Here is an 11,446-nt window from a genome sequence, read left to right as displayed (position 1 = left end):
AACTGTCGCGCCCGCCTCGACCAGCAAGGAAGACACACTGCCCAGACTCTTCTTTAAGCACTTTATTCAGGAACCTTTGAACAATCTTCTTTTCCCGGGGAGCGCCAGGGAGCCCCAACCCACAGCTTAAAAGCCCTTGGGCGGCCAACCCCAGTATGCCACGTGGAACATGCAGATAGGTCCACGTACGTGGAAGCAAGCCTGATATCCAGCCTTAACCAAATACAGGTGTTGTTTATTATAGAGAGCACCTGCTGTCGGGCTAGCAGAAGGCAGAAGCCAGCACCATCTTAAGGGTGTGGCACTTTGCAGCTCTCTACAAGAAACAATAGCTGAGATCAGAACATCTTGTGTATGCTGACGATTTATGCTAGGTAAGCTTATTAATAAGTACAACGTTCTATATACTGTTAGCATGGAATGGGGAAATGGCCAAGAGAGCTAAATCTGATAATGTTGGTAAAGAGAACATAGGCTACCTTTGGTACAGCTTCTTTGGGACTAACTTCCACAGCCAGGGGTAAAGTTGGGCACCTAAAAACTGTAAACTTGACTCCTCTAAGGTACTAGTTCCAGCCTCAGACTGGCCTTGCCAAGTCTCTTTCTATACAACGACACAGAAGAAATTGCCAGTTGTCCATCTATCAGATCTCTGAGAAAGACTTGGGTTGGTCTGGCTCCCCACAGGAAGGTAAGTCTTGATTCCTACTGATACTATTAAAAGTTCCTATTTCTTACCTTATAGGTACTCACATGCTTGAATCAGCACTGGCTTGCTTTGAGCATTTGCTTGATGCCTATTTCTAAGATTCGGTTCTCAACATCTTTGTGTGTTAAAATGATAAGCCCAGAATAATGTTATCATCAATGTATCTCTTTCCATAGTGTCTCAGTTGGCCACAGGAACAAGCTTTCCCACCCATAACTAGCAACAGAGTTCTGACCCATAGTTTAGTGTTCAGCTCCCTCCTGTCTATCTGTCATGACCTAACTTCAAGCTTATAGATTATTTTGTGTGGGCAATGGTCATACCCTGTCTCTATCACTCAAGATTGTATGTAATCTGAGGTTGTGTTAAAGTGTTTTTTGAAGACTTCACGTTGGGGGCCTATATCTCTTCCTACAGTAAAGACAATAAATCACTTCTTGGGGTAGAGAAGACTTGCCCTCCCATTGCTGCAGTGAGAGAAAGCATGGACAGCTCTTCCCAGCACTGTTCTCAGGATGTTCAAATAATCTTGAGAGGAGAGAGAACCGAGCCTTGTCTTTTGGTTCTTGATTCCAATATGTCGAACTTAAAGCATGACCCATTCTGAGCTTTGCAATAGTATAATGCTGCATCCATAGAAAGGATTTAATGCTAATATTATAGGACTTTTCATGAAATCTTAGTGTTTATCTCAAAGATGATAGTACCTAGAGAAATGAAGCTCATTTATTCCACACAGCTTTATACAGTGTTTTTTCTGGACTTCTTTGCCTTTTGATTAATTGTAATGGCAGGATTTTTGTTGTTGTTTTTAGTACTTCTTCATGTTAAGGAAAAGACATGTAGAATTTCGGTGAAATTTGTCAAAGAGAGTTGAGTATGATGTAGGGATAATAAAAATGTGTGCTTTTTAAGTGATTTGCTGGTAGACACCTGGAATCCTAGTGCCCTGGAGGTGGAGGCAGGAGATCAGTTCACTGCAGCCTTGGGTATTTACATAATCAGTTTGAGGCCAGTTGGAGTTGCATTAGACTTTGTTTCAAGCAAGCAAAAGAAAAAGAAAACAAACAAAGGTTATTCTGATGAAAGTCATCAAAAAAGATGAAGAGGGCCCCATCCAGAGGAATCAGTTTTACACACAGTAGGGAGTGGAAAAGGCAGCCTAGTGCACTTACAGGATGAGGAATTGTAAGCTTGTTTGGACCTGGGAAAGTGTGGGTAATGAGAGAGTTAGTGTTAGAGACACCTATGTTAAGTATTTAAACTTTGTCCTGACATCAGGGGCCAGAGGCATCCCATAAGGGTTTTTCCATTTGGGAAGAAAGAAAAAGAAGCTTGTCAGTGAATGAATAAATGCATCTCTTGAGTGACACTTGGACCAGGAGTTTAGGAGATGGGAAAGACTATAGTGATGGAAAACAAAATGGTCACCACAGGTGTTTTCTTGTCATTTAATTGATGAGCTGGTTGACTGGTTGAGGGGCAGTTATTCCTTTGAAAGATTTTTGTACACTCATCCAATGAAAATATAAAATGCTCTTGCTCATGTCATTAGAAGTGGAAAAACAGACATATCTGATAGTATGGAGTTCATGTGTAAAAATGAATATGTACAACTACATAAATATGCATATATATGAATATATATTACTATGTATGTATCACTTTCCTATGGCTGATCCTTGTATATAAAAAAAGCTGTAAGGTTTACATATTGATCCATTCAGTATGTATTTAGTGCCTCTGTGTATTAGGGACCCTGACAACTTGTGAGTGTATTGTGACAGGTACAGAGGCAGGCAAGATCAATCAAGGTGCATGATATAGGTCATGTTAAAGGTTAAGAGTTGCATGCTTTGTTCAGAGACAATGAAAATCATTGTAGAGTTTTAATTAAGAATTCCATGTGATCATATTTGACTTTTTAGAATCATTCTGGCTGTAGTGAAAAGAATGAGTTGACTGGCAATACTATATTGAGTTTTCTGTAAATAAAAGGAAAAGAACAGATTTCACTTGCTCACCCACTATCATGATGGATAAATTTCTTCCCATTCAAGAAAACATTTTATGTGCATACACAGGCAAAATTATATATACATACATATGTATATACTGTGTGTATGTGCACTTGTGTGCTATGAAAGAAGATATTCTCAAATTTTCATAGTTTCCTGGGTTGAAAGACAGTATCATATACTTGAAATTTATTATCAACAAATCAGTTTTTGGTTCTTGACTGATTTGCATCCAGACTCAAGAAAAAAATAACTTATGAATATGTTTATCCTACTGTGGGCTAGACTTCTTAAAGGCTAAGATGTGAAAAGATTGACTAAGTGAATTTATCAACAAATATGATGTTTCTGTGTCTTGGACTGTAGTCTTTTCTCCTCTGAGTATAATATCATGTTTATCCATGTCATATAGTTGGTAGAAAAAGCCCATTTTTTGTGGAAATAATTAGACACACCTTTGTTTTCACTGCTAAGCATTTTTTCATTTACATCTCATGCAAGTAGAGTGTTAAAACATTTTGTTTGTATAATATTATGCAAGGAAATATCTTAATACAGCTCTGACTGTATTAAAATGCCTTATGTGCCATATTGCTCAGATGACATGTTTATGAATGTGTTTTTAAAGCTCCATATGCACAAATATGAAATACAAAGTTTTCCTCCAAATACTAAGAATGCAGCTCATTCCACATTTGCTGGTTTAGAGTGCTAACATTTATCTGCATCTCCACATCCCAAGATTTGCAAATGAGATAATTCTGTTGCAGTATGTCGCCAAGTATAAACAGCTGGCTCTATTTGGCGAGCAGACCGTCATCTGAGCATTTAATGCAGCCTTTTCTCTAGGATGTCTTTTATCATCGGAATTTAGGGAGGGACAGTGGCTTGGCATGCTTCAACTCTGCTGTTCTCTAGGAGCTTACTCTTTGAAAACGATAAGAAAGGACATGAAAGGACAGGGCATTAAAATTAAGCATTGCATCTAAAATCTTACGAACCTAGAAGATGGTCATTTTAGTGAAACACTCTGAAATTTCAAATAGGCCATTTAATTTAATGACAATCACTTTTTTATTTAATATTTTTTATTTAAATTAGAAACAAATTTGCTTCACATGTCAATCCCAGCTCCTTTCCCTTCCCTCCTTTCTCTCCCCCACTAGCCCCCCTCCAGTCCCCCTACCCAATCCCCACTTCAGTTCCTAGGAGGGTAAGGCCCTCTATGGGGGATCTCCAGAGTCTGTCATTTCATGCACAGCAGGGCCTAGGCCCTCCCCATGTGTCCAGGCTGAGAGAGCATCCCTCATTGTGGGATTGCAACCTAAATTCCATTTTGTTTGTTTGTTTGTTTTGATTTGATTTTTCGGGACAGGGTTTCTCTTTATTGTTTTTGAGACTGTCCTGGAACTCGCTTTGTAGACCAGGCTGGCTTCGAACTCACAGAGATCTGCCTGCCTCCGCCTCCCGAGTGCTGGGATTAAAGGCATGTGCCAACAACACCCGGCTCAAAGTCTATTTGTATGCCAGGGATAAATACTGATCTACTACCAAAGGCCTCATAGATTGCCTAAGCCTCCTCACTGACACCCACATTCAGTCCCATGCTGGCCTCCCAGCCATCAGTCTGGGTTCTAAAAGCTTCTACTTCTTCAAGTCAGCTGTTTCTGTGAGTTAAACCAGCCCAGTCTTTTGAGTCATGGTATACATACAGATATAGGAAAGATGAAACAGTTTTACCCCCAGCATGGTATAATACACAAATACAACAACAACAAATTTCCCTCTGGGTCCCAAAAATCCAAACTAGAACATAACTGTCATTGTTCCTCAGTGGAAATTTAAATCTCTGTTGACCACCATTCATGTTATTGTCATGTAGCATGTAACTCTTGTCTTAAAGTTTTGTTTGTTTCTTTGTTTCCCTGATGTCAAGGCAAGTGCTGATACATAGAACTATCTGCAAAAAATGGAAATTGCCTATGCTGGCCAATATTCTATTTATGGTGACCAGTATCTACCAGTAGTTATTGAGCATAGAAAATACTGTGATTGCAAGTGAAGGAATGATTTTCAAATTTAATATAAATTCACAGAAATATCTTCTCATAGGCATGGTACTCACGGCTAGCTGATAGGACAGGAAAGTATAGGTCTAAAATGAGGGACAGCATTATGGAACTGGTCCTACAGTCACTTTGGACCTTGCATCAAAAGAAGCAGGAAGGATGAGAGGTACTTGGAGCAAGAGTGCCACACTTCATTGTCACTTTTGCCTGGACGGGTGACGAGAAATCTGAGAAGACTCCAGAGAAACACCAGTCACTAGAAAGATTCCCTCAGAAATGATGTTAACCTATCTGAGGAACATATTTTAGCTACCCAAATTAGCAATAATCATTACCTTTATGGGAGCCAAATGCTTCACAGGGGAAAATATGGTTAGAAGCAGATCTACAGCTTCTGTTTCAGTGTCTCTTGATGACATTTAAGGTTTGTTTGTGCACCATAATTATGAATTATTTACCCTATTACAAATACGATAATAATAGCCTTGAGCTTCCTGGATTCATTTCAATAGTGAAGGGTAAGTTCATACTGTAAAACAATTTTTATATACTATTTCTATGTTATTTTCCTTCAAAAAATGTTAAGCCAGATGGGATGGTGTGTTCATTGCAACATTCAGGAAGCCGAGGCTGAAGGATTATATAGTTGAGATCAGTCTGGGCTACAAAACAGGACCTGTTTTCAGAAACAGATAACACCAAGAAAATAAGAGAATAAACAACTTAAGTGGGAAAAAAACTATCGAAAATTGCATGATAGTAATACATAAGAAATGGACTAAACTCAAATATAAAATTAAAACAATTCATGGTAGATAAGGTTCTTAACAAATCACAACTACTAAAATAAGCATGAAATATTTATTAAATAAAATTTGTTGCCATAAAATCCAGTGTTTTGTTATCAACATACAGTATGTCTGACCCTATGGTGGTTTGTAAAGAAAGTGTACCCTTTAGTAAACCTATAGACTGGATATGATTACCTTCAGTTTGCAGATAAAGGTGATATGTTTTAAAGATTGGAAATAATTTTCCTCAATTCATTGCACCAAACAGTAGAGTGACCAGAATCTGGCTTAAAGTTTGCAAAAATCCATTTTTTTATCCAATTAAATGGAAAGTGCAGAAAATAGAATTGATTTTATCTGGGTTTAAACAAAGTATAAATGTATTCTGTACACAATGAGTTTAGTCAAGGAGACAAACAGACATCGGGAAATCTGAATTCTCATGCAGTAAGCACATACACATCTCCAGGCATCATAGTCATAGAATATGCTATATTACTTTTTTGTGTAATTTGATCATAACACATCAAATCTATGACCACAAATTCAAGTATATTCCTGCTGTTGTGATCCTAGAAAAATCTGCAGAGTAAAGAGTGCTGCATGGTCTTGTCATTTAGGCTCTGATTTGCCTCAGTAAGCTGGAGGGCTCCTCCTGGGCAAGGACCAACTTAGCCATGTATGTGACTGCGTCTTGGAAATCAATGCAGAGCTACTGAAGAAATACTTCCTCTATTCCTTGTGACAAGAAGCCTCTACCACAACCTTGAGCAAGAGTTGCAGAAGCTTTGTGAAAAGTGAAAGGCCAGTATTTACTTTTGGTGCTGAAAGTGAGTCCTAAAGCTATGGACAATTCCTTCTACTGATGAAGTGTATGCTTCATTGTGAACCTAGTAAGTTTGAAAAATACAGAACTGAGACCAGGACACAGTTTGTGTTGTGGATGTTGTTTCTGTTCTTCACCATTTTGGAAATTTGATTTGATGGTTAACATAGTTATGGATTTGGGCTGTCAACTATCTTAAACTATGTTCTAGTGGGAGGTCACTTCTGGCTGTTCATTTGGAGGGATTATCATTATTTAATTTACACAATGAACAGACTTAAGAAGAAGAATGTAGAATCAACATTGTATTTTTTGATTGAATTGATAAGGTCTCTTTCTACAAATTTTCCTGTCTGACAAAGGAAAGCAAATGACATTGTGTCACCGAACATTGCTCTCCATTTAAGCTCTGCTTGCCTGGATTACAATTTCACTCAGTTTTGATTTGTTGCCTATTTCTGAATCAATGACATATATTTCTTAATCTTTATGACTATGTATTTACTGTACAAATCAGGACACTAAACTATGTTTATAGTAAAGTTCAAATGAAACACAGAATTTGAAAGTAAACAGTTAAAATAAAGGAGTTAAAGACTATTCTTTTTATAACTTTGCGAGAAGAGAGCAGTACCAGAGTTGCAAAAATTAATGCTTAGACTTAGGATCTGTTATGGTTAGTGCAGTTAACCAGACAGATCCACAATCCCCTAGGAGAGGAGCCTCTGTGCATGTCACTGTGACTAGGAACATCCCATGGGCAAAGGATCCTAGGCTGTACAAAGTGAGGAAAAGAATCTGAGTGTTGAGACTGCATTCATTGCTCTGTTCCCTGACAGAGGCCCCATGTGATCAGTGGCTTTGGTCTCCTGCTTCTTCCACATTTTTTTTGCCCTGAACTGTGACCAGCATAAACTCTTCCTCCCTTTAGCTGCTTTTGTGGGGCTATTTTATCATAGCTACAGAGAAAGAAACCAAGACAGGACTTTTATTGTGAAATTTTGTTTTCTAGTTTTTCTCAGAAGCAAGCCTGTGAAACACCGGTGTATGACTTCTCCAGTTCTGAAAACATCCACTGTTGATATCGAAAGACGGATAAGTTAACACCATGCTGATTTATTTCAACAGTTGAGAGATCACAAAATTGAATTTTGTGAAAAAAATAAACCCAAACCCTGATTTATCCAGATTATTATACAAAGTATAATTTTGTTGGTAGAAGATGTCATTAGTGATTTTATCCATGATCTTTATCTAAAGGATTAGTGAGGGGAAGGCTACTAACATCTGTAGGTTTACATCAATATTTATTTTTCTTCTTGTGAGTTTAATACATTTTCAAAATAGAGGAATAATCAGATCGATGTTGCACATAAAGATATTCACAGAGGATCTGTAGCATTTGCAGTGGAAACATGGGAGTTCTCAAAAGGCTGCTAAAGCAATTGGAAAACCTTCCCATTTGATTCTCTGTACCAACAGGGCGAGCTGGAGGACAGCATGGTATGAAACAGGGAGTCATCGTTTAGCAAGGGCAGGTGGTACTGTCAGAAGGTGACTGGCACTTCTGCACCTTTTCATTTTCTCCCCTGCATATGTGGGAGGCAGGAAGTTGGCCATGGAGCTACATTGCAAGAATTTATCTAAAATATTGGAGGCAGAGAACCTCAGGTTGGAAGAGAAGTACACTAGCTCTCATGCTGCAGAGATGGCATAAGTGAATGAAATAAGGACAGACAAAGGTGCATGTAGATTTTGACTCAGAAGAAAACACATAACATTAACTAGTGAGCTGTTTTGTCTATCTCTCTATTAAGTGGCAGCCTCTCAGATGATGGGATGTGTAAATGCCTGAATTATGACTCTCTCTCTCTCTTTCTCTCTCTCTCTCTCTCTCTCTCTCCCCTTAATATCCAGGTAAAATATTCTAGCAACTGAGGTAAGCTTTTCCAAACACCTGCTGTGTATTCTCAGGAGACATAAGAGCATTTGAGCAAACTACAGAGCTTATGTTTCCTCTAAGCTCAAGACAGCATTTGGCCATGGTGGAATTTCTTTTTTCACATTTTTGTTTATTTAAATTAGAAAAAAGCTTGCTTCACATGTCAATCCCAGCTCCCTCTCCCTCCTGTCCTCCCTTGCCCTTCCACCAGACCCCTTAGCCCCCCACCCAATCCACACTCAGTTCCCCAGGGAGGGCCTTGCCTGTGGGATATCCAGAGACTGTCATTTCATTCAGGGCAGGGCATAGGCCCTCCCCGAAGAGTCCAGGCTGAGAGAACATCCCTCATTGTGGGATGGGCACCCAAAGTCCATTTGTATGCCAGGGATAATACTGATCCCAAGGTTCCATACATTTCCTAGGCCTTCTCACTGGCACCCACATTCATGGGGTCTGGATCAGTCCCATGCTGGCCTCCCAGCCACCGGTCTGGGGTCCAAGAGCTCCCCCTTGTTCAGGTCAGCTGTTTCTTTGGTTTAAACAAACCCAGTCTTGACGTCTTTGCTCATCCATGGTATAATTTCTAAGTGATGACTCCTTATGAGGGTTTTGATTCATCTACTTTGAAATAAAATCTGTAAAAACTGTGTCCTGGCTAAAGGGAAGCTGGATTAATGGGCAGCATGCTCATCATATAAGCATGAGTGCCTGAGTTCAAATTCTAAGCACCAACATAAAAAATATGTGTGGCCAAATGCTTATTTCACGCCATCACTTCTGGGTAACAGGTGGCTCTCAGTCATGTGTGGCCACATGCATCTGAGACTCCAGAACTTGTGGGTGGTGATATGTGGCTTTCTGGATATCTTAGTTGAATCAGTAAGCTGCGGTTTACTGAGAGACCTTATCTCAAAAAATAAGGTGAAAATGCATCAAGAGTGACATTTGATGCTAAATGCTGACAGTCACATGCATGTATGTGTATGGAGACACAACTTGTGCACAAGCATACACTATATACATGCAAAGCACACAGTTATATATTTTTCATTCTAATGCAGTGTGTGTGTGTGTGGGGGGGGGTATGGTTTCTCCTCACCTTTATGACACATTTGTTAAGGGTGGGTTTCAAATTTTATTTTCCCTTTCTCCTTTTAATGACCTAATTTTGGCTTTCTCCCGTCCATGATATGGGATCATTCTTATTATCCTTCATTGTCCTCTGCTGGACCAGAAATTCTGTACTTGATGAGCATTACTTCAATGCTATTCTATCAATTACGTTCAAGGACTTCAGTATTGATGATCTGATTTAACCTGAATATGCATTAGAGCAGGGGTGACAGGGAGGCGAAGACAAGAACATTGTCAAACTATCCAAAATACTTGTGCATTTCTTCTAGAATGTCAGAGTACACAGTGTACGCTATTGTTGAATTTAGGGTTTGATACATTATTTTTTGTTTTAATCTACTTTGTTTTCTTAGGTTCACAGACTTTTAAATTCTGTACATTATAATCTGTTTATCATGGAAGCATGTGTTTTTGTTACATAGATGGCACAGTCAAAATGAAAAGTGAGAGTCTCCTGAGAGTCTTTAAAAAAGTCTAAGATGAGTTAGGAATATATCTGGTAAGTGTGGTCCTGATGAGATTTACTTCTGTGTCCGAAGGTTGTGCTACTAAAGTATATTTCTATGTGCTCATGTAACATAAACCTCGCTTAGATACTACAAATGAAAATAATCCGGGTTTTGTTTTGAAATGTGCTAAGTTTTGTAGATTTTACACTTCTTGAGAAGAGAGTCCTGGAATTAGCCAGTGTTGTATCTTTCATACCCAGCAGGGTATGTAGATGGCAAATGAATACATTTACAGAGCTGAACTGATTTTTTTTTGTGTTCTCAAACTTAATGTATATCTGTCCTTTCGTGATCCCCCCCAAATTTTCCTAGTATAGTACCTAGAGTGCATCTTTGATGTTTAGAAATTCCCACATGGCTACTAAAGAAAGACGAATAAATGAGTCTCTGATGAGACATGTCAGTGACATCATGCTGGTTTGAGTAGAGCATAGCAGGCCAACAATGAAAGCCTGCATATATTTGTGGGTGGGAATGCAGGAAATAGGGATGTCTTTGGATAGGAAGTGATGCTGGAACAAAGATTTAAAAGGTGACCATGTTTACTTATGTATTATGGTGTCTGTCATTTTGAGAAGGGCAAATATAATATCTGAGACATAGCTCAAAAGGAGTCTTATAGGAAAAATAAAATAATACTTGTGTATTTCACCCACAATACTCAATACCTCCATATGTATGGGAATTTCTCCCATACCAACTAATTCTTTAATATAAGTTAGGTGTCCTGTTACACATTTTAATTATAATACTAAGTACTTAGAAAAACAAAACAAAACACCCACAATACATGTATAGTGTCACTAGACTGGCGTCCTATTTCAAATGGCAGATACATTAACTATGTTTTTGACTTAGATCTCCACAATCATTGATTAGATTAATTCGCTAGAATGACATCTAGGCTTGAGGAGATATTTAAATATTCACCAGTTTAGTATTTACTCATGAAGAGCACAATGAAGAGGCACTTCTGCAAGGACCCTAAGCAGATGAGCTTCTGTCTCCATGGCTTTGTGGAGCATTAGTCACTTGGCATTTACATGTCTACCTACTTCTCCATCTTTATTTGTTAGAGATTTTTATAGAGCTGCCATCACAAGATAGTGATTGCTTACTAACTCATTCTACAGTTCCTTTTCTGATCCAAGGGCTGGGAGCTGGGACTAAAAGGCACAAAACTGAAGTCTTGGCCCATTCTTTCTGGAGAATAAGCCTCATTCTAGATCTATTCAAGTTAGAATCCCCACATTAGAAAGAACGTCCCTTACTTAGACCTAAGAGGCTCTGTTTCAAGAACTCTGGGACAAATTTTTAAAATTATGTCATAATAACAATGAGCAATGAATAATACTTCCCAATGCACAGAGAATGACATACAAAGCAACAAGTCCCCACTTTCAAGACCTGCTATTACTGTTCTCTGACTGAATTTTAGGGAATAAAAA

The 11,446-nt window shown here is 38.6% G+C and overlaps 1 long non-coding RNA gene across 3 annotated transcripts; it reads left to right on the top strand.

Moving 5' to 3' along the window:
* Positions 1-242: 242 nt before the first annotated feature.
* Positions 243-7,596, top strand: LOC110340803. 3 transcript variants are annotated; one of them, XR_002382622.2, is made up of 4 exons: positions 243-374; positions 564-691; positions 6,208-6,480; positions 7,426-7,596. It is a non-coding gene; the product is annotated as an uncharacterized LOC110340803 (long non-coding RNA). The 3 variants fall into 3 exon arrangements; XR_002382620.2 differs by lacking the exon at positions 7,426-7,596 and having other exon boundaries at positions 6,208-7,013; XR_002382623.2 differs by lacking the exon at positions 7,426-7,596 and having other exon boundaries at positions 6,164-7,013.
* The last annotated feature ends 3,850 nt before the right edge of the window (positions 7,597-11,446 follow it).

Source organism: Mesocricetus auratus, unplaced genomic scaffold (genome assembly GCF_017639785.1).
Source record: "Mesocricetus auratus isolate SY011 unplaced genomic scaffold, BCM_Maur_2.0 Super-Scaffold_100011, whole genome shotgun sequence".
NCBI lineage: Eukaryota > Metazoa > Chordata > Mammalia > Rodentia > Cricetidae > Mesocricetus > Mesocricetus auratus.
Note: the sequence above shows the minus strand (reverse complement) of the source record. Positions and strands in the feature narration are given on the sequence as shown.